At 51.3% G+C, this 24,163-nt stretch overlaps 1 protein-coding gene and 1 non-coding gene across 4 annotated transcripts in view; one reads left to right on the top strand and one right to left on the bottom strand.

The window, feature by feature from the left end:
- Positions 1 to 24,163, bottom strand: part of PRKCZ (protein kinase C zeta) — a 100,259-nt gene that overhangs the window by 53,818 nt on the left and 22,278 nt on the right. The window lies entirely within an intron of this gene.
- LOC120880721 lies at positions 8,171 to 8,276 on the top strand. Its single transcript, XR_005725120.1, has one exon. It is a non-coding gene; the product is annotated as a U6 spliceosomal RNA (small nuclear RNA).

Raw genomic sequence — 24,163 nt, 5'->3', positions numbered from 1 at the left:
GAGGCGGGACATCACATGGGGACAGCACGCCAGGAAAACGTGTTGTAAAGACCATGTATCAGCACAGGCACACCTCAGGGATGCTATGGGTTTGGCTCAAGCAAACATAAAGCAAGTATCATGATAAAGTGATACACACAAATTTTTTGGTTTCTTGGTGCAAAGTTATGTTTATACTATACTGTAGCCTATTAAGTCTAAAAAGAATGTACATGAAAGTGAAGTCACTCAGTCATGTCCGACTCTTTGCGATCCCATGGACTGTAGCCTACCAGACTTCTCAGTCCATGGGATTTTCCAAGCAAGAGTGCTGGAGTGGGTTGCCATTTCCTTCTCCAGGGGATCTTCCCGACCCAGGGATCGAACCCGGGTCTCCCACATTGTAGGCAGATGCTTTACCCTCTGAGCCACCAGGGAAGCCCCAAAACAATGTAAATACCTCAGATAAAAAATATTTTATTGCTAAAAATGTAAGTGTCATCTTAGCCTTCAGCAAATCTCCCCGCCCCCCATGCTGGCCCACTGGAGAAGGGTCTAGTCTCCATGCTGATGGCTGCTGATTGATCAGGGTACTGGTTGCTGAAGGCTGGGCTGGTTGTGGCAATTTCTTAAAATATGAGAACAATGACATTTGCCAAATCAATGGATTCTTCATTCACAAACAACTGCTCTACAGCAGTAATGCTGGCTGACAGTATCTTACACGTGGGAGAACTTCCTTCAAAATTGGAGTTAGGCAACTCAAATCTCGGTGCTGCTTTTTCAGCTAAGTACCTCTTATTCTAAATCCTCTGCTGTCCCGTCAACAATCTTCACAGCATCTTCACCAGGAGCAGATTCTATCTCAAGAAACCACCTTCCTTGTCATCCACAAGAAACAACTCCTCATCTGTTAGAGTTTTATCCTGAGATGCAGCAATTCAGCCACATCTTCAGCCCAACTTATTTTTTTTAATCAATTTGTTTTTGTCCAGTCATTAAGTCACTAGAGATTTCTTCAAGAAAATCAGAAATACCAAGGGAACATTTCATGCAAAGATGGGCACAATAAAGGACAGAAACGGTATGGACCTAACAGAAACAGAAGATATTAAGAAGAGGTGGCAAGAATACACGGAAGAACTATACAAAAAAGATCTTAATGACCTGGATAACCACAATGGTGCGATCACTCCTGGAGCCACACATCCTGGAGTGCAAAGTCTAGTGTGCCTTAGGAAGCATCACTATGAACAAAGCTAATGGAGGTGATGGAATTCCAGCTGAGCTATTTCAAACCCTAAAACATGATGCTGTGAAAGTTCTGCACTCAATATGCCAGAAAATTTGGAAAATTCAGCAGTGGCCATAGGACTGGAAAAGGTCAGTTTTCATTTCAATCCCAAAAAAGGGCAATGTGAAAGAATGTTTAAACTACCACACAACTGCACTCATTTCACATTCTAACAAGGTAATGCTCAAAATTCTCTAAGCTAGGCTTCAACAGTACGTGAACCAAGAACTTCCAGATGTATAAGCGGGATTTAGAAAAGGCATGGGAACCAGAGATCACATTGCCAACATCCGTTGGATCACAGAAAAAGCAAGAGAATTCCAGAAAAACATCTACTTCTGTTCACTGAGTACGCTAAAACCTCTGTCATGACTGAGCAACTGAACAAGTCACCAAGTCATGTCTGACTCCTTGCAACCTCACGGACTGCAGCACGGCAGGCCTCCCTATCCTTTGCTATCTCTTGGAGTTTGTTCAAACTCATGTCCATTGATTCAGTGACGCCATCTCATCTTCTGTCACTCCTTTCCCCTCCTGCCCTCAGTCTTTTCCAGCATCAGGGTCTTTTCCAACGAGTCAGCTCTTTGAATCAATGGCCAAAATATTGAAGCTGAAGCTTCAGTGAATATTCAGGGTTGATTTCCTTTGGAATTGACTGGTTTGACCTCCCTGCAGTCCAAGAGACCCTCAAGAGTCTTCTTCAGAAAAGTTGGAAAGTATCAGTTCTTTGCGTTCAGCCTTCTTTATGGTCCAACTCTCACATCTGTACATGACTACTGGAAACACCATAGCTTTAATTATATGGACCTTTGTTGGCAAAGTGATGTCTCTGCTTTTTAATATGCTGTCTAGGTTTGTCATAGCTTTTCTTCCAAGGAGCAAGTGTATTTTAATTTTGTAGCTGCATTAATTAATTACTATTTTTGGCTGTGCTGGGTCTTTATTGTTGCACTCAGGCTCTCTCTAGTTGTGGCAAGCAGCAGCTGCTCTGGTGTGATGTGGAGGCTTCTCACTGAAGTGCAGGCCCCACTTCTAATTCCAGCTCTCTTGCTGTTTCTACCACATCTGTAGTTGCTTTCTCCACTGAAGTCTGGAACTCCTCAAAGTCATCCATGAGCACTGGAATCAATTTCCTCCAAATTCCCGTTGTTGTTTAGTCACTAAGTTGTGTCCAACTCTCCTGTGACCCCATGGAATGTAGCCCCCAGGCTCCTCTGTCCATGGGATTTCCCAAGCAAGTATACTGGAACAGGTTGCCACTTCCTCCTCTAGGGGATCTTCCTGACCCAGGGATCGAACCAGAGTCTCCTGCATCTCCAGTATCAGCAGGCAAATTCTTTACCACTGTGCCACTTGGGAAGCCCCTCCAAACTCCTGCGAATGTTGGTATTTTGTTGATATTCCCATGAATCACGAATGTTCTTACTGGCATCTAGAATGGTAAATCCTTTCCAGGAAGTTTTCAATTGACTTTGCCCAGAAACAACAGAGGAATCACCACCTATGGCAGCTATAGCTTTATACAATGGATTTCTTAAATAATATGACTTGAATGTTGAAATTCCTTCCTGGTCCCATGGATGGGGAATGGATGCTGTGTTTGCAGCATGAAAACAACACGAATCTCGTAGTCCATCTCCATCAGAGCATGACCAGGTGTGTGGTCAATGAGCACTGACATTTTGAAAGGAATCTTTTTCTGAGCAGAAGGTCTCAACAATGGGCCTAAAATCTTGCAGGAAACCATGTGGTAAACAGATGTGCTGTCATTCAGGCTTTGTTTTTCCATTTCCAAAGCACATGCACAGTGCATTTAGCTTAATTCTTAAGGGCCCCTTCGCTTGTGTGGGGGACTCCCAGGTGGCTCAGTGGCAAAGAATCCACCTGCCAATTCAAGAGACACGAGTTCGATCCCTGGGTCAGGAAGATCCTCTGGAGGAAGAAATGGCAATCCACCCCAGTATTCTTGCCTGGGAAATTCCATGGACAGAGGAGCCTGGTGGGCCACAGTCCATGGGATCGCAGAGAATCGGACACGACTGAGCACACACGCACTTGTGTGGCCCCTTCATGCTCTGAGCTGGATCTTCTGGAAAACTTGCTACAGCTTCTCCATCAACACTTGCTGCTTCACTTTGCACTTTACGCTGTAAAAATGGCTTCTTTCCTTAAACTTCATGAAACAACCCCTGTGGCTTCAGACTTTTCTTCAGCAGCTTCCTCCCCTCTCTCAGGCTTCATAGAACTGAAGAGTCAGGGCCTTGCTCTGCATGAGGCTTTGCCTTAAGGGAATACTGTAGCTGGTTTGATCTTCTATGGAGGCCACTAAAATCTTCTCCGTATCAGGCAGAATTTTTAATTTCCTTCAGGGCTTCTCTTGGTATTCATGACTTGGCTAATTGTTTGGTGCAAGGGACCCAGCTTTCAGTCTGTCTTGGTTTTTGACCTGCCTTCTTCCCTAAGCTTAACCATTTCTAGCTTTTGATTAAAATGGAGAGACATGCCACTCTTCCTTTTACTTGAACACTTAAGAGGCCACTGCAGGGATTGTTTTCTCTTGGTTTGGGTTTTTGGGGGCCATGCCACACACCTTGCAGGATCTTAAATCCCTGACCAGGGATGGAGCTGGGGCCCACAACAGTGGAAGTGTGGCATCATAACCACTGGACCACGAGGCAAGTCCCCCAATTGCAGGGTTAATTGGCCTGATTCAATATTGTGTCAGGGAACAGGAAGGCCCAAGGAGAGGGAGGAAGATGGGGGGACGGCCAATCAGTGGGGCAGGCAGAACACAGCACGTTGACGGGTGAAGTTCACCATCTTACACGGGTGTGGTTCATGGCCCCAAAACGACACAGATCACAGATCACCACAACTAAAGGAGTAATAATGAAGCTTGAAATGCTGCGAGAATTACCAAAAATGACACACACACATCCTCAACCACAGGCGCCAATCCTCATGATGGAGACCCTGGAGGGTTGTCCGTGGAGAGTGTGTGGCCTGCAGATCTACAGGCGGAGCCTTGGGAGCAAACCACATACCTCAGGGGACCAGGTAGGGGCCGGGAGGAAAGGGTAGCTCGAGGCCTTGGGGGTGGAGACAGGGGCACTCAGGGTGAAAAAGCAAGACACCAGTACAAAAGCTGCAGCCTCGGTGCCACAGATGGATGGTCCCACAATGGGTCTGTTTTTCCAGGTGGCAGATTTTGAAATAATTTTAGCAAGAGAGCCTCTATCACCGCAAAATAAAATAAAACCGAGGAAAAGCCTGGAGTGAAGGGTCAGGCCAAGGGGCTGAGACCAGTTCCTCCTCTGCCCCAGGGCCATGATCATGGGAAGGAGGGGTGTGGGGGGAAGACCCTGGAGAGGAAGACCCTGGAGGGGAAGACCCTGGAGTACCTGCATGCTTTGCAGGGACAAGAAGTAACACAGGCTTTTAACCAGCTGGTTTAGAGCAGGTGCACACAGCTCGCTGCCACCAGGGTGCGGAATCCGAGTGTTCTCTTTTCCTTTTTCCAGACATACTTATTTTTGGCTGTGCTGGGTCTTGGGTTGCTGTGCTCAGGCTTCCTCTAGTTGTGGAAGCGGGAGCTACTCTCTACTTGCGGGCTTCTCATTGCAGTGGCCTCTCTCGTTGCGATGCACAGGCTCTCAAGAGTGTGGGCCTCACCAGCTGCAGTGCGTGGGCTTAGCTGCTCTGCAGCAGGTGGGATCTTCCTGGACCAGGGATCGACCCCATGTCACCGGCACTGGCAGGTGAACTCTCAACCACTGGGCCACAAGGAGAGCCCTGCAACCCAGGGAGTGTTGCATTTTCCCTCAGAAAAAATCCTCGTCTCACTTTCATTGCTTTAAAAATGCATTTCAAGGTTTCTCTGCTCCTTGCAAATCATTTGATTTAGCTGGATGTGGACAAATGATTTTCAGCTTAACTGGAACAGCAAGTAGGTCATAGCTGGGATTCAGGGCTGTTGAACCAACACCTCACAGGCTCACAAAACACAGGACTAAGGGGTGGCCAGAGACCCCTGTGTGGCCCCAGCCCCAATCTGGCCTCCCAGGGGTTCCACCAGCAGGTTCTCCCAGTTCCTCTGAGGGGCCACACTCCCCACCCCTCAAGAACCTTGCTGGTCCCCTTCCATGGGCAGGTCCTCACCTCAGGTGTTACCCCTCCTTCCCGGGCCCAGCACCAGCCCTTCCCCATCTGGTGTGTCCATCTCGGTGCCACTTACATTCACTACAACCTGCAACTTTATCTGTTTCTGCACATGTGCTCATTAACTGGGTGAGACTAGGAGCACATCCTCTATGTCATGGTTCTCTCAGTATCTGCCTGGCCTGGAATCTGGGGCCACACCACTCAGATGTGGGAAAGGAGAAGGGAAAGGAAGGAAGAAGGAGGGAGGAGGGACAGGAGGGAGGGAGGAGGGAGAGGAGAGAAAGGAGGGAAGGAGGAGGGAGAAGAGGGAAAGGAGGGAGGGAGGAGGGAGAGGAGGGAGAGGAGGAAGGGAGGAGGGAGAGGGAGGAGGGACAGGAGGGAGGGAGGAGGGACAGGAGGGATGGAGGAAGGAACAGGGAGGGAGGGGGGAGGAAGGAGGGAGGGAGGGGGGAGGGAGGAGGGAGGGAGGAGGGAAAGGAGGGAGGAGGAGGGACAGGAGGGAAGCAGGAGGAAAAGGAGGGAGGGAGGGAAAGGAGGGAGAAGGAGAGAAAGGGAGGAGGAGGAGAAAAGGGAAGGGAAGGGAAGGGAAGGATGGAGGGAAGGAGGGAGGAAAACTCAGGTTTACATCAGCAAAACACCTGCTTGGGTTCCATGCACTGTAATTCCACATAGATATCCTAATTCATTCTTGCGACTCCTGGGGACAGGGGGTCCCTGCTGTTCTGTGTGGGAAGGAGGGTGTGGGGGTGCAGAAGGAGAAGAGTCTTTGGTCCCAGAACAGATCCCACACCCCCCCAGAGGTGGCACCGAGCTGGTCCAAGGCAGCAGGAGCCTTATTATTAGATGAATCTGTGAGTCCAGGCACCAGGAAATCCGAAGTTTAAACCTGACCCTGCAGCTTCGAGGACAGGCATGAGGGGTTGTTTGGAAGCAGAATCACAAGCCACCTACCGCTCCCACCCAGCCTATCCTCTGAGAGAACTCCAGATGGCAGTCAGCTCCTTAGACCAGTGCTGCCCCCATGATGGAGGCTTCAGGCAGGGGCACAGCACCCATGGGAACAGAGTGCACCCCACATTCATGTTTCCCAGGGTGTTTAAGTAAAGCATCTCCTGAGTTTAGAGAAATGGCCTGAAGCCTGGGTCTCACAGGCTGCATTCCAGGGAGAAGCTGCCAGCGCTCCTGGGCTCAAACTGGCTTCGGCAGCACTGCCTTCTCACCAGGGGCCCCAGGCATGGGGGCAGAGAGCAGGGACCCAGCACTCTTCCCTCATCCTCATCAGCAGAGTTGTTTCTGATTCCTCCCTGGTCCCCAAGAGAGGCCCCCAGGACCCAGAACAACCACTCCTCCTAGAAGGCCACATGGTGTTTCACACAGGCTGCAGGAGTCTCCCCACCATCCTGAGAAGTGAAATCTCATTCCTCCCAGCTCCTGCGGGTGGGGGTGGGGGTTGGTGCCAAGTCTACTAGCTCCTGGGGGGGCTGCAGCCTGTGCCAGCCTTGCACCCCCGACAGCATCCACCTGACAACTCCACCCCCTCCCCCCACCAGGCAGTAGGAATAGCACAGGGCGCTGGATGGTTCCATCCAGGGCCAGGGGCCAAGGCTGGTCAGGGTGCCATGCTCCTTCCACACCAAAGGGTCAAGGGGTGCCCCAGGACCAGGCAGCGCTCTGGACCTCTGTCAAAATGCTAGAGACCTGCCCTCCTCCATAAACAATGGAGGGCCAGAGGGCAAAGCCTAGAGGAGTCAGCCTGCCCTGCTCCCGTCCTCAACCCCTGGTGAATCCACAGCATCTTGCTGAGCCTCCGTTGCTCCCCGGTTGGGCCCTGAAGCCCCACTTTCCCCATGTGCATAGAGCAGGCAAAGCTTGGAGTCAGCTTGCTGCCCGAGCCTCCTCAGGGCCACGGGGACCTGATCAGTGGTGACATCAAAGGATGCCCTCAGTGACAAGCTAGCAGGACCTGCCTCTGTCGTGACAACTGACACAAACCAGCTACTCGTGGACATCAGCTATCAGTCTTCCTGACAGTCCTCTTCCCTAAACACTGCAAAACACAACACAAGGGAGAGTCACAGCTTCTCTGCACTGCCAGCAGTAGAATCCTCTGTGCAAGGATTCCTGTTCCTGGGTGTGTGGGTGTGTGTGTATGTGTGGTGTGTATATGTGTGTGGTTTGTCTATGTGGTGTCTGTGATTCTATCTGTGTGTGTCTGTGTGCGTGTGTCTCTGTGTAGTGTGTATGCATGTGTGTGTCTGTGAATGTATGTGTGTGTGGCCTGTATGTGGGTTGTGTGTCTGTGCATGTATGTATGTATGTGTATGTGGTGTGTGGGGTGTGTGTATGTCTGTGTGCATGTGGTATGTATGTATGTGTGTGGTGTGTGTATATGTATGCATGTGTCTCTGTGTGGTGTGCGTGTGAGTGTGTCTTGTGTGGTGTGTACGTGTGTGTGTGCCTGTGTGTGGTATGTGTGGGTGCATGAGTGTGCTGCTAACACTCAGGCTGAGGACACAGCAGAGACTCAGGCCAGAGTGGACCCCCGGTTCTGCAAGAGGAGAAGCCAGGAGTCAGAAGTAAACCTGGGGTCTTGCTGCCTCCACATTTTCTGACTCCCAACTTGCAGCCCAGGACCATTTCTAATTCCCATGGAAACACCGTGGGAGCAGCACGGAAGCCACTTCCCCCAGAACTGTCACCCACCGCTCAGAAATACATCAACAACTCTAACACACTAGTGCCGCTTTTGAGCACCCACTGAAGACAAGCTTCACTGATACAAAGATTAGCATGGCCCCTGCACAAGAATGACATGCAAATTCATGAAGCATTCCATATTTTTTACCACTGTCACCACGACTGTCAAGACACTAGTCCTGCTGATGGGCAAAGAAGGTGTCCACGGCGGTATGATCAATAAGAAATGTTATGAGATGGCCTCTCACCTGCGGCGTTCCCAGTACTGACCTCGTCTAGCCCTCCCCTCACCACTCCCCAGTGCTTTTGCACCCCTCTTCTCCCTCCCACACTCCCCCACACACACACCATTTTTATTTTGGGGGCAAATACCCCACACCCCTTATTGCTGCCAAAACAACATGGGCTGGGGGCCCGTGCTGGATGGACAGACACCTCTGCCCCCGACCCATACCCCTCCTGTGTGTGGCTGGAAAACATTTTTGCTTTTCTGAATAAAAAAGGTTCTAGTGCCAAAAAAAAAAAAAGACAAGCTTCACAAAATCCATGTGACTCCATTCCCTGTGTCCACATCTGCCTTCTGAGGAGGCCCAGAGGAGACCCAAGACCAGAGGGGGAAGCGGGGGCTGCCAGACACCGAGACCCGAGCTCTGACCCCCTGGCGGTCGGCCTGTGTGTCCTGGACACACGGAAACCCCTGCCCCATCAGAGGGACGAAGCCGCAAGGTCACAGAAAGAAAGGAGCAGCTCCTTCCTGGCCACCATCAACCGTACCAAGGGGCTGGTGGGAGACCACAAGAATAGTAGCAAGCCCAGGGGAAACTGGGCAGAGCTTGTTACAGACGAGAGACTGAAAGAGACTGAAACTGAGCTTTAAGAAAAACAACTGGGGAACAAGAAATTAATTCAATGCCCAAAACAGCCAATATGGGAGGAGGGAGGTGGGCTGCGGAGGGGTGGCTGGGGGAGGGCCGCAGCGGGAGCCTCAGAAAAGGCCTGATTGCCCCTTGGTGACCACTGTCCATGCTGTGGGCCAGCACATCGCACACAGGAACACAGCCACATGGGGAGACCACAGGGAGGCCACGGGCCCTGGGACAGCTCAGGCTGGAACCAGGTTTCTTTCATTTCTCGCCAAAGATGCTATCTAGGGACAGAAGGGAGGCTGCCCCCCAGGGGTGGAGAGGTGATGGCAAAGGAGAACCCCGAAACTGTGCATCAAAATGGAAGGCCATGTGGGCTCTCTTGGAAGGTGGCTGCTCCGACGTGACAAACCAGGAAGTCACTGGGAAGTCTCTGATGTGACAAACTGGGAAATCACCCACAGCAGGTACGACAAGAGGGTGTCTGGCAGGAGACGCGGCCCCCAGGTCATTCTGGATAAGGGACGTGGACTGGACCTAGCACTGAGGCCCCTACCTGTGCCCACATGCAAGCAGGTGTGTCCACACCTGTGACTAGCTGGCGCATCGCACTCTAAGGCCATCCAAGTGTGGGCAGGCGCCAGAATGGAGGGGACCAAGTGCTGCAGGCCCTCTGTCCACACCATCCACGTCCAGCGTGTCCACACCTGTCTGCACAGCACCCACGCCAGACCACGTCACGTCCACATGGTGTCTGCACCCGCCCACACCTGTCTAAACCCAGGAGGAAGCACTTTTCAAAGGAACAGCAGTTGCCAGCTCAGCCCATGGGCTGCCCGCCTCTTCCCCACTGGGCAGTAATTGTAGAGGCTCTGGCTTCAGCCTCCCTCCTGGCGGAAGACCCTCGCAGACGTTGCAACATCTCTGTGCATCTGCTTCCCAAGACCCACCACAGGGCATCCTGGTACACTGGGGCTGCTTCTACACCTCGGCCGCAGGGCAGCACCTGGAGAGTGGTAGGGCCTTCCCCCACCGCAGGGGCCGGTGCATCAGAGGCCTGGAAGGTTTAAGATGGTGGAGCTGAGTTTAAAGTCTTGGCCGGGACTGAACTCAGAGCCACTCCCAAATTCTTCCCGACGTCTGGGCCTCTCTTCTTTCTGAGCACAGGGCCAAGACCCCCACCCCGTGCCCCACCTCCCTGCCATCTGCTCACCTTGAAAACGGCGCCTCCAGCTTTCTCATATAAACCATCCTCTACTGCTTAAAAATAATTAACTTTAAAAGCTCCCTTTGTACAAAAACAGATCAGCTAAAATCCATGAATAATTTATGCTTGTTCTGTTCACTCTCAAGAATGTCACTGCGGAGCTCAGCGAAGCCTCTGTTCTAAATGGACCCAAGGCCTTCAGATCCATAGGACGCTGGTGAGTCTCCACGGCCCCAAAGCTGAGAAGGCGAAGGTGGTCTACATTCACCAGCAGATGCTCCCAGCGGGGCCAGAGCGGAGGGAGGCGCCTGCTCTGGGCTCTGCTTCCCTGGGCTGTCCCAAGGTGGGACCCTGCTGCCTGCCCTCCTCCCAGCTGAGCAGCCCACCGGGTGCAGGGCTTCCTTCCTCAACACCAGGTATTCACATCACCCCACAGACGGCCCAGAGCCCCAGACTCATTCCATCTTGTTCTGTTATCCCGCGGGGACGCACCACGTAGCAAAACATGCTGGGGGCTGGGGGTGGGGGTTGCTGATGTGACCAAGCATCTGGGGGCTCTGGACAGACAGGGAAGCCGCCACTGGGCAGACCCCACAGGAGCACGAGGAAGGATGTGCTCATGGGGACAGACTGACTGACTCACGGGCCCCTAAGTACCTTCTGATTCAAGAGTCCCTCCTCCACATGAGCCTTTCTCCTTCGTAATGAATTTTTATGCTATAAAAATAGGTGGTAAGAGACATGGAAAATATCAGAAGAATGAAAAGAGAAGGAAAACTGGTCCATCTTCACACTGACATCATAGATGCCCATCTGTTCTTCACCGGAAGTCAGTTCCTTGGACAACCTTGCTCTGACGTGCCGACCAGCGGGTTCAAGTAGAAAAGGCTGAGCTCAACGTGCACAGCAGTGGGTCAGTCATTATACACCGACCAGGACAATCAACAAACACACAGGCACACAGTCCCATTCTAAAATGGGCAAAGGACCTGAACAGATGTTTCCCCAAAGAAGACAGACTGGCAGCCGATGAACACGAGGAAAGATGCTCAACATTACTGACCACTAGGGAAACGCCAACCAAAACCACCATGAGACACCACCTCACACCCAGTAGGGTGGCTCCCAGAACACAAGACCAGAAACCAACTGCTGGTGAGAAAGTGAAGAAACTGGAAGCCTGTGCACTGTTGGTAGGAATGTAAATCAGCGCAGCTCCTTCGGAGAACAGTCTGGTGGTTCCTCACAGAATTAAAAATGGAATTATCCTACGATCCAGCAATTCCAATTGTGTGTATATTCCCAAAAGAACTGAAAGCAGGGACTCGAAAAGGTATCTGTACACCCATGTTCAGAGCACAGTTATTCACAACAGGCAAAAGATAAAAGCAAACCAAGTGTCCATCAGTGGATGATGGATAAGTGAAATGTGGCCCATCCACACGATGAATAATGATTCAGCCACAGAAAGGAGAGCCTGACGCCCACTGCAACATGGATGAAACTCGAGGACCTGACACCAAGTGACACAAGCAGACGCGAAAGAACACACAGTGTAAGATCCCACTTCTGTAAGGACCTGGAAGGTGGGTGTCAGAGGGGAGTGGGTGCGGAGTGTCTAATGGGACAGAGTTTCAACTTGGGAAAAGGAAAAAGTTCTGGAGACAGATCATGGTGATGGTTACACAACTATGTGAATACACATTAACTACTGAACTGCATACTTAAAAATGGCTAAAATGGTAAGTTTTATATTAGGCGTACTTTTTTTCTTGATGTTCAGTCACTTAGTCATGTCTGACTCTTTGCGACCCCATGGACTGCAGCACGCCAGGCTCCCCTGTCCTTGACTATCTCCTGGAGTTTGCTCAAACTCATGTCCACTCAGTCAGTAATGCCATCCAACCATCTCATCCTCTGTCATCCCCTTCTCCTTCTGCCCTCAATCTTTCCCAGCATCAGGGTCTCTTCCACTGAGTCAGCTCTTCCCATCAGTGGCCAAAATACTGGAGCTTCAGCTTCAGCACCAGTCCTTCCAGTGTATAGTCAGGGTTGACTTCCTTTAGGAGGGACTGCTTTGATCTCCATGCAGTCCAAGGGACTCTCCAGAGTCTTCTCCAGCACATTTTGAAAGCATCAATTCTTTAGCACTCAGCCTTCAATGTGGTTCAACTCTTACATCTCTGCATGACTACTGGAAAATCATAGCTTTGGCCATATGGACCTTTGTCAGCAATGTGAGGTCTCTCTCTGCTTTTTAATATGCTGTCTAGGTTTGTCATAGCTTTTCTTCCAAGGAGCAAGTGTTTTTTAATTTCATGGCTGCAGTCACCATCCGCAGTGATTTTGGAGCCCAAGAAAATAAAGTCTCTCACTGTTTCCACTTTTTCCCCTTCTATTTGCCATGAAATGATGGGATGCCATGATCATGGGATCAAGTATGTTTTTACCACAATTTTTTAAAACAACAAAAAACAAAGGTGGGCTGGATTTGGTGCGTTGGCTATAGTTCTCTAACCCTTTTTTAAAAGTGTGTCCATGTACGTTGGCTGGTCTTCAAAAGTGGTCTTTACAAAGTGTATTCAAGGATCTGCTTGGATCACAATGTCAAGAAAAACAAGGTTCTGCATATTGTATGGAAAACTAAACTACCATGGTGGAAATATCTGGACAGGCTCTCTCTGACACTTCAGCCACATGAGATCTAAAGCGCAAACCACATGCTGGACACAGGAAACGAGGTGCAACCCTTCATTCCTACATGTGTGATGGCCTCCCTGGAGAAGTGTCAGAGGTTTCTTCACAACCACATGAGCTCAGGACTGCCCAGTGACTGGGCCCTCCTGTCCAGGAAGGGGCAGCTGCAGAGTAGGACATCACAGCCTCGCCACATCCTCCGGGTGGTATGATGGACCCTGTAGGGACACTGGGCTTGGGGTCCTGGTCAGTGGGGTCCTCTGTGGTCAGTCACACACCATTCACTATAAATCCTCAGGCATTTTTCTTGTTCCCAACTGGGAGAGGATGCCAAGGGCAGCTGACCACAAGGACTACAGACCTGCCAGGCTGTGAGCTTGTGGGGACCCCAGGATTCAACTTCTGCAGGCCCCATTCTGGCTGAATTGCATCCCCCCAAACCCAAATGCTAAGTCCTGACCCTGGTACCTCAGACCGTGCCCTCATTTGGAAACAGGGTCGCTGCAGACGTCTGAAGTTAGAATGAGGTCACAGGGTGGCCCCTGATCCGAATGACTGGTGGCTTTATAAAATGATTCTAAATGATTAAAATACATTGATAGTGATTGCTGGTCTGGGATTCTGCACCAAGGCAATGATGAGTCGACCAGAGGGGCTGACACAGCGCAGCCCAGGGGACCCTGCCGCCCCCAGGGCCACTAGCAGCTGCTACCTGCCTGCAGCCAAGCTGAAGATGGGGAGGAATTTTAACTAACGTGATGCCTCCACAGCACGTGAGACTAGATTAGAATTTAAAAGGATCCATTCACTGGGTAGCTCCAGAAAGGGCAATTAAAATTTTTCCTTTCTGTTTTATTGCCTGTTTCAAATTTTCTGTGGTCAACATGTGCATGTGGTTTCAACCAGAAATGCTGTCTAAATACAAACTGGAAAGTCCTGCCTGTCTGATGTGGCCTTTTTGTCCACTCCTGGTCACCACCGTTCCCCACAAGATGGCGAGTGAAGATGCTGCGGTGGCGGAAGCTTCAGGGAGCCGCACACGTGATCCAGCCCTGGCTGGCTTGAGGCCCTGGCAGGCTGACCCACACAGCAGGGCTGCCAGTCCTCCGGGGCAGCAGGCAGCATGTGCAGCCCACTGCTGACTGGTCCTGGGGTTGGGGGACCTTTGGCGTAAGGAGGGGACATCTTCACAGAAGCCCATCTGATAAATGCCCAGGGAGACTGCACCTGAGATCAAAGCAGGCCGACTCCAACCTTTAGCACAAAAGTCTGTGTACTGGGGGAGAGGACAAACTGTGTGTGTGTCGGGGGGGTCTTCATGGAGAGAAGGACAGTATGGAAGAGGTGCGGAGGGATACCGGGCTGGGAGAGGGTGGGGAGGGAGATGGGGGTGGGAATGGGAGGGGGGCGGGAAGGAGAAAGGGATGGGAGGGGGTGGGGAGGGAGATGGGGTGGAAGGGGGTGGGGAGAGAGACAAGAGTGGAAGGGGGAGGCCTGCAAACCTCCTGACACAGCTGCCGTTGCAGAGGGAGGTAGGGGCTGGGGCAGTGAGGGCCCCTGACCCTGGCAAGATGGAGGTGGGGGGTCATGGGGAGTCATAGTCCAGGGAGAGCCCATTTACGGGCTCTGTCAGGCTGTAGGGGTGGGGTCATCAGGTAAGGGGGCGGAGCCTGGGCCAGGTAGACCTGGAGAGCCTGTGACTGTCCTCAGGTCACATGAGAGGGAAAGAGCAGGATGGAGGTAGTAAAGGCCAAGAGAAATGGAGGGCGCAGAGAAAGCCGCTATTCAGCCATGGCTCTGCCCCAGCAGAACAAAGGATGCCTTCAGGCCACGTGTCTAGGCGGCCAACACGTGCCAGTCACCAGGCAGCCAGCCCCTCATGCTGTCCCCACAGCCCACCTGCAGCCCCACCTTGAAGCCAGGGCTCCCGCCAGGGCTTCCTGGACACTGCCTCCACCGCTGCCCCCAGGGCCTCCATACTAGGCACGAGCTCCCTAGGGGCACAAGCTCCCTGGAGGCCAGCCGGATGGGACACGCATGCCCCATCAGGTCACACATCCTTCCTTGGAGGGTCACTCCTCCACACACGGGGGCAGAAAGATGGCACCCCAACCCCTAAATGCCGGCTTCAGAAGAAAAACCACCTCAGCTTATTCATTTATTCTTCCCACAAGTCTTCTTCATGACATAACACACACACTGCTCATATACCTTATCACAACCCTGTGCTAACAACAATAAGAATTTCTGGATGAGGAGATAAGACCAAAAAATGTCCCCTCCCCTCCAAAAACCCCCAAATTATGCAAGAACAAGGGAATCATTAAAATGCTTTTGAGCAAAGGCCTTACCAGTGGCATGTAAGTGCAAGGACTGCCTGGCATCTCAGGGAGGTGAGACCTGGCTCTCTGGGAGGTGACCACCTGGCTCTCTGGGAGGCAGGGCTCTGCCCAGCTGTGGGCATAGTCAGCCTATAACACCACCATGACTCTAAGCTATGAGGCAGCAAATCTGTCTTTTATTCTATTTCTCACAGAACTCTGTTTAAAAGCAGATGAGAAGACGAAAGAGTTCTCAGGCTCTGCTGTACAACATGGGAATATGGTTAACATCCCTGAACCACACACTAAAAGTGGTTAAGCTTCCCTGTTAGAACGACCAAAACCCAGAACACAATGGCACCAAATGCTGGTGAGGACTGGAGCAACAGAAACTCTTCGCTGGCCGCTGACAGGAATGCAGATGGTGCAGCCGCTTGGGAAGACAGTTCAGAGTTTTCTTATGAAACTGAACACAGTCTTACCAGACAAGCCAGCAGTAACACTCCTTGGTGTTTACCCAAAGGAGGTGAAGACCATGTCCATACAAAAATGTGCCCTCAGATGTTTACACCAGCTTTATTCATATCCGTCAAAACTTGGAAGCAATGAAGGTACCTTTCAGTGGGTGATGGACAAATAAACTGTTCTAGCCAGACAACAGAAATATTATCCGGCTAAAAAGAAATGAGCCGGGTTTCTCTGGTGGTGTAGTAGTAAAAATCCACCTGCCAATGCAGGAGATGTTGGTTCAAGCCCTGGTCCGGGAAGATCCCACATGCCACAGAGCAACTAAGCCGGTGCACCCCAACTACTAAGTCTGTGCTCTAGAGTCTGACAGTGGCAACTACTAAGCCCATGCTCCACAGCAAAGAGAAGCCTGTGCACCAGGATTAGAGAGCAGCCCCTGCTTGCCGCAACAAGAGAAGGCCCGTGTGCAGCAACGAAGACCCAGGGCAGCCAAAAATAAAAATAATTTTTTTAAAAAAGGAAATGAGCCATCAAGTCATGAAAAGACCTGGAGGAAACTTAAGTGCATATGACTAAGTGAAAGATGTCAATCTGAAAAGGCTACATACTGTATAATTTCAACAGGAAAACAACCTGAAAAAGGCAAAATGTTGGAGACAGTAAAAGATGAGTGGTTGCCGTGGGAGGGGTGACCAGGGGGAGCACAGCAGGCTTTCAGGGCAGTGAAATGCTGCGTATGATACAACAATGGTGGGTACACATCACTGTACATTTGTCAAAACACATAGAACGCATAACACCGAGAGTGACCCCCAGCATAAACTGGGGGATCTAGTAGATATAACAAGGTACCCTCCGGTGGGAGTGTCGATAATGGGCAGGCTGTGTGTGTGGTGGGGCATGTATAGGAACTCTCTGTATCTTTCTCTCAATTTTGCTGCAAACCTAAACTTGCCCTAGAAAATAAAACCTTAATTTTAAAAGAGAATCCTAAACAGGGTTGAGACGGTGATTTTTATGTCTTGTGTTAAGTAAGCAGCAATGGCTGATTGCAGAAGATGTATGAGGGACGAGGGGGCCGTGGGGGGTTGTGGATGCTCCGGAGTTGGCTGGTCCCAGATGCTCTGCTGGACAGAGACCGGCACCTCCATCCCAGCTTTGACACATCATCACGATTGTGGGCACAAGCCTCCAGCAGGGCCAGAGGCTGCTGGTGCTTCTGTGTGACTCACTGTGTTTCACACACTTACAGAAATACTGAGTCAAGTCACACACTGCAAGCATCTCTAAAAACTGCAATGTGAATGAAGGTAACACAAAATTCATACAGTGTGCATCTATAATGAGGACCTGGACAGCAAAATGGTAAATGCATGATTATCATCTCAAAGAATATTTAAGATGAATCACTGCATGAGAAAATTTGAAATGTTCTGAAGTCTTACAAGTCAAAAATGAAAGAAACTGAGGTTTTTCCAAAATTAGAAAACAATCCTAAAAACAGACGTGACATTTCCAATAATAACTTTTTTTTAGTGGGTTCTTTTTGGTCTTTTAGCTCCAGCATGCAAACTCTAGTTCCCTGACCAGGGATCAAACCCAGGCCCCCTGAATTGGGAGTGTGGAGTCTTAACCAGGGAAGTCCCTCCAATAGTAGTTTGTGGGGGTGAAAAAAAATTTTTTTCTAAATGGCCCGAAAGTAAGCTTTTGTCACCTATACAACAGGAAAGTGAAAGTCCCTCAGTCATGTCTCTTTGTGACCCCATGGCCTGTACCTTGCCAGGCCCTCCTCCAGGTCTTCCCAACCCAGGGATGGAACCCAGGTTCCCCACACTGCAGGCAGATTCTTCTAGCGTCTGAGCCACCAGGGAAGCCCAAGAATACTGGAGTGGGTAGCCAATCGCTTCTCCAGTGGACCTCCTGACCCAGTAATCGAACCAGCATCTCCCGCATAGGCGGATTCTTTACTGAGCCACAATGGAAACCCTATACAATAGGAAAGACTGAGGTAATTATCTTTGAGGTTTCTCTATAGAAAATATTGCGAAACTGTCATTTGAGAAGAAAATTAAAGTGTTTTCACCTGGAAAATACTGGGAGAAATGTATTATAGGATCATGCCAGACAGACATTTAATGATGAGTCTAATTAAGGTGATTTTTTAAGATTTTGGGAGGCTGTTCGTATTTTAAAAGTTATCATTTAGCTTTACTTCTCATACTAAATACAAATGCAAATACATGTGTGAAAGCAGACAAGTGCAGAAAGTACAAGCAAACAAGTGTACATGTACCAGGCTACTCTTTTTTTTTTAATTTTTTATTTTACTTTACAATTCTGTATTGGTTTTGCCATACATTGACATGAATCCACCACGGGTGTACATGCGTTCCCAAACATGAACCTCCCACCCCCCTCCCCACAACATCTCAGGCTACTCTTTATGCAGCAGAAAAGGGTAAACAAAACACACATTTCCTCCTTGGAGAAGGAAAAGGCAACCCACTCCAGTATTCCTGCCTGGAGAATCCCATGGACAGAGGAGCCTGGAGGGCTACAGTCCATGGGGTCTCAAGAGTTGGACACGACTTAGCGACTAAACCACCACCACCAAAACACACACACCCCTATTTCTTCAAAAAGAAACACAGGAAGAATAAGCACAAAAGATGAATGAAATTGGCTGCACATGGGCTGAAGGTACATGGCTAGGAATCTTTGTGCAGAGTTTTTATTTTTGATTCAATTCATGTAATATCACAGAATTCCTCAACAAACAAACAAAGATGGGGACATACCCTAAAAGTGAGTGCAGACAGAAATAAATAAACCCAGATGACCACTGCATTGACAACACCCAGGGGGCCATGGGGCCCAGGTGACCCCCCAGGAGCCACACTTGAACTGAACCCATGTCAGAGTAGCAGAGTCCAAGGACCGAGGCTGCAAGGGAGGCGTGTTGGCACGTAAGCAGGGCACATGTGTCCTGATGCAGTGGACTGGGGCTGAGGAGCCCAGGAGGCCTGGAGCAGGCATCTGGAGCCAGGGCAGCTCCAGTCCAGGTGGGAGCTCGAGGGTCAGAGCACAAGCCCAGGCCCCACTCCTGGGTGTGAAGGGCACACAGAGCCCAGACCTGCCTCCAAAAGTCCCCTCCACCCCAAGGAGGCCAGGTTCCCGGAGTAGCTCCAGGCTGGACGAGGACCGTGCCTGCTAGTCCCAGAAGCAACTGTGCCGGAAAGTGGAGACCCCCTTAAAAGCTGGGGGAACGTGCCCCACGCTGGCAGAAACCGCTTCTGCAGGCCCCGCCGGCCAAATGCAGCAAATTGGAGCCTCAAAAGGAATGATGAAAATAAATTTTAATAAACTCACAATTCAGAAAAATCCCAGTCCACATGGATACAATGTTGGTTTGAAACAGGAAGGCAACAGGGGACAGCTCTTCCTTACAGCACAAAATGCTAACTAACACTGGTAAGGGCTTCCCTGGTGGCTCAGCAATAAAAAAATCTGCCTGTCAATGCAGGAGACACAGGTTCGATCCCTGGGTCAGGAAAGATCCCCTGGAGGAGGAAATGGCAACCCACTCCAGTATTCTTGCCTGGGAAATCCCATGAACAGAGGAGCCTGGGAGCTACACAGTCCATGGGCTTGCGAAAGAGTAGAACACAACTGAGCCACTAAACACCACCACCACCAGGAAAGGGAGTGACGCAAAGAGAAACCAGCTGCGTGAGTGCCCCAACAATAACAAACCCCCACAGAGGCCCACACCATGTGCAGCAGACACACAACCCCAGCCTCCAGCCCAGACCTCCCCTCATTCCATGGACCTGAGACACCGGTGCTAGAAGCGGGACCTCGGAGTGGGTGGCACCGGCTTGGAAAGGCTGCTCGGATAACAAAGGATTGGAAAAAATGTGATAAACAGCACAGTGTGGGGAGAGGAGGAGGAGCACGTAGTCCACACGGTCTGTTCTGAGACTCAGTGCTTTCAGGAGAGCAACACACAGAACGCTAACCTGGGAACGGGGTGTTTAAAGCTGGTCTCTGCAGTGTGACAACCCTCACCACGGCTTCAGTCAGTCCTGTCACAGTGCAGCCGCTCCTCAGGGCTGCTCCAGGGAGCCACCTGCCACTAGGCTCGCCCATCAACTGTGAACAGCAATGGGTACAGCTCTGAAGGGGGCAGCCTGGGGAAGTGGCATTTCTGAGCGGTGGGGATCAAACAGCTGGGACCCGGTGTCCGAGTCGCCCTCTGACCTTCTCTGATGACTGTGCATCTCCTGCCTGCAGTCAGGTCACCGGGCAGCCCAAGGTCGGCTGCAGCAGCAGCATTTACACCAGGGAAAAGGGCAGGAGTGACATCGGAGAGCAAGCTTACACGTTCCGAGCGCTCAGCCGCCTCCAGTGCAAAACAGTTACTGATGCTTAGTCAGCTACCCCCACAGTCTCCTGCAAAGTCACCTCGCACCGGCTGAGGGACACACAGCACCAGGGGAAAGGTGCCCCTGCCTGGTTGATCCTGGATGACTGTGCGGCAGCCCCAGCTCCCCACAGCGTCACCCACTCAGGGTTCCCTCCCCAGACAATACCAGCGATGGAGGTGGGGGAGGCGGCCAGAGTTGAAGGCAGCCACATGCAGCCACTCTGGCTCAGGCGGGTCAGGACAGCAGCCAGAATGTGCCTGGGCTCTCCTGGGGCAGCACTGCAGCGCCCGACCTGGGGACTCGCCTGGGGCTGTGACGGCCAGGCGGCCTGTGTCACCACCAGCACCTAACAGGAGGACGGGGGGAAGGGAACGGACCGTGCTCACTGGGAAGACCCTGTGTCCACGGCCGTAGCTGCGCTGCCCTGCACACCCTGCAGTCCTGGCCACCTCTCCTGGATGATGAGACTGAAGGGAAGTCTACGTCCCTGCCTGCGGGGGTCCGAGAGCCCCCTGCCTTGCCCCGCCATGGGGGCTCCAGGCCCACCACTGAGCACCCAGCATCACCCTACTGGCCAGGATCTGGCCCTTTTGCTCCCCAGGCCCATCTGACAAGCTCCCAGTGGCCAAAGTTGGAATAATGTGGACAAGAAACAAAATAGGAGCATGGAATTACCATCTGTGAGTCCAGACAGACCAACATAAATAAGGAAATGGGCGTGACATCAAACACCTCGAGTAGAAAAGTCCAGATGACCATGTGGATACCCGCTCCCCGCACGGTGGGCTGTGCTGGCGACCTTCCTCAGAAAACAGGGTGAGAAGGGGAAAGAGGGGCTCTTCAAGGGGGCCCCTGGCAGAGACACCTCAACCAGGTGTGCAAGGCCATGTCACCTGGTGATGTGAGCACAGCTGGGAGAGCAGGTGCCCTGGTGCATGTGAGGAGCAGGGTGGTGGTCCTGTGGTTCCTCCGGAGGCCCTGCCCCAGTCTAGGCATGAGAAACACATCAGACAAAACCCAGCAGAGGGGCACCTGACGGACACCCGGCCAGACCTCCTTCACAGGCCAAGGTCACAGAAACAAGGGGGGTCTGGGGCCTGTCGCAGCCAGAGAAGACCGCGCACGCGTGACGACTGACATCACGTGGGGTCCTGGGTGGGAAATGAGGAAGCCGGGTGAGGTGGGATGGGAGCCCACGAAAACGTGCCAACATGGGGTCATTAGCCATGACTGTCCACACACTGGTGGTGCTGTGTCCCGACCCTCCCTAAACCCAAGCCTTCTCTGAAACATAGTGTCTATCAACCCACACGCAGAGCTGGGCTGGGAAGAGCCACCATGTGCCAGCTCTTCCGTCCCCAGCCGCTCAGGCTCCCCGCTCACCCTCACCTCTCTGGCAGCACCAGTCCTTGTCCCATGGGCACTTGGGCCCTAGGACGCACTGATTCCCAACATCCACACCCACCCACGTTCACCCATCAAGGCCTGGCCAGCCAAGGTTCTTCTGCACAGTTTTAACCACCTATTAATAGAAGGTGTCCAGGCCAACAGAAGCAGGAACATAGTCATTTACTGTGTTCCCTTCAAGACCACAGTCAAAGGAAAAGAAACACCAATAAACCCATCACAGCAAAGAGGAGGGGGGTGACGACACCACATGGAGCCCTGGAAGGCAGCCACCCAACTGCGGCCACAGGAGACGGGACAGGGAGGGAGGAGCCCTCGAGGCCACGACTCGGAGACTCCTAGACTCCAAGGAGAAGACCCCTCCCCACCTGGGCAGCAGACGGAATGAGGGCCTGACCCAGGGGGGTGGTGGCAGCCTGGTCACACAGCATGAGACCCTATCCTCCAGTGGGGATACCAAACTGGCCGTCCCTATGGGCTGGTGACCGTGGGTCACAGGGGCCAATGGAAACCTCCCGGCAAAATAAGCTGAGAAAAAGAACCTGGGTGGACATGGAACCATGGGAAGGGATGAAGAACATGTTTAGAATGAAGACACCAGCTCCTCTTTCACCCACCCCTCTCTGCTCAGATGGCTATGGGTGCCAGTGCATCATTCACGAACTAGGTCCTCCAAGTAGCAGGGATTTGAGCCCACAATCACACTCCATTTAAGAGGGTCTGAGTGGGAGCCAGACTCTCAGCGGAGAGCCTGGACTTGGACCCAGCCTGCAGAAGATGAATCCCAGCTCTGCCAGGCACAGCTGTGTGATTTGGGAAAATGATCTGACCTGTCCGTGCCTGGGTTCTCTCCACAGACAACAGCAGCAGGTGCCCAGAGAGGATTGTGAGGACTAAAGCGTTCATGTGTGTGAAGCTTTAAAGCCATCAAAGTGCTCAGTGACTCACTGTGTATGACGGCGCCTCTCACCACAATTAATAACCTCAAAGAAACACTACGATCGTCCAGCTCTGAAACAAGGGCAGAACAGTCTATTCCAGGAATGAACCTTCAGAGAACAAAACAGAACTCTTAAAAAATAAGGACAACACACTTAATAGTGTGTTGTGTTTGGACGAGAAAAATTAAAGGTATCACCTAGAAAATAAAACAAGTGGAAAACAGAAAATCAGAGAACCAGTCTAAGAGTTCCAACAAACCACTGGTGGGCATTCTAGAAAAGGGTACCAGAGGGGAGTGAACCGTCAAAGGAATAACTGGTGTCCCACCAGGAATGCCTGGAGCGTCCATGCTGAAAGTTCCAGCACAGGAAACAAAACACCTCTCATCAAGTCACGCTGTCAAGAAACTTGAGTATATAGGAGACAAAAGATCCTAGAAACCTTCAGCAGAAAAAAAATCCCACGACAATCAAACTGGCCTCTGACTTCACGATCAGACCAGAAACCAGTGGGCATGGTCAGTCCCCTGAATGTGCCAATGGGGGCTATTCTAACACAGGCTTCCATACCCAGCTAAACTATCACCAAATGTTGCACTCAGGTAAATGCACATCCACTCCAGGTCTCAAAAGACACTCTCTTTTCCCTCCAGGCCCCTTTCTCAGAACATATCTGGAGAACATCTTAACTGGAGATCAGGCCAAGAAAGGGGACAGGGGCGAGACACAGAAAGGTCAGGTCATTTTCCCAAATCACAGGATGGAGGATGGACCAGGGATAGAAGAGGCAGATAAAGCAAAGCAGTGGGAGATCCATGGGATGAAAGCAAAGAGAGGTCCTGGGTATGCTGTGTGGGACCTGGAGGTGCCCAGGAGTGCTGCCCACATACTGAGATTATGGGAATATTTCAGGCAGGACTTCCAGAAAATTCTAAGGAAGAAAACAAGACAAGTATCAACAGCAAGAGAAACTACAAGCTGTGCAAGACAGGAAATATGACGCTGGTGGCTCTTAAACATTTACTTGTGCGTTAAGTTGTTGTTTAGTCACTAAATTATGTCTATCTCTCTTGCAATGCCGTGGACTGTAGCCTGCCAAGCTCCTCTGTCGCTGGGATTTCCCAGGCAAGAATACTGGAGTGGGTTTCCAAATCCGTCTGCAGGGGATCTTCCTGACCCAGGGATTGAACTTGTATCTCCTGCACTGGCAGGCAAGTTCTTTACCATGAATAATCTACGTGAATGTTTATGTCATCCACAAGACATAAACAGTCAGTGACTAAACAACCCCACTGGGGGCAGAGGGAAGGAGTGCTACACTGCCATGTCTAGAGCCGTAGCAGAACAAGTGACGCCTCTGAGAGAAATGCAAGATTCAGAAATGCAGAAACATGCGCCAAGGGTGGGGGAGAGGCAGCGATACCAGTTCTTTCTCTTTAAGCCACACGGACTATTCAGCACCTTAAAACAGAAATACATAAAACTCAAATTTAAATTCAAGACGTGAAAACAATATATCATGCAAACTGTACACACAAGCACATCCCGACCAGGACATGTCCACCCTGTTTGACATGACCTCGTTCCAGCCTCCTGACAATCCCATGTCAAAGAGAAAGAAACCAAGGCACAGGGCAGGAGGGCCATGGGGCAGGTGACCAGGGCAGCCCTGGGGTGCTGACCCCCGTTCACACAGAGATA

This window comes from Oryx dammah, unplaced genomic scaffold (genome assembly GCF_014754425.2).
Source record: "Oryx dammah isolate SB20612 unplaced genomic scaffold, SCBI_Odam_1.1 HiC_scaffold_21, whole genome shotgun sequence".
Lineage (NCBI taxonomy): Eukaryota > Metazoa > Chordata > Mammalia > Artiodactyla > Bovidae > Oryx > Oryx dammah.
The sequence above is the reverse complement of the archived record's forward strand: the minus strand, read 5'-3'. Positions and strand labels throughout refer to the sequence as shown.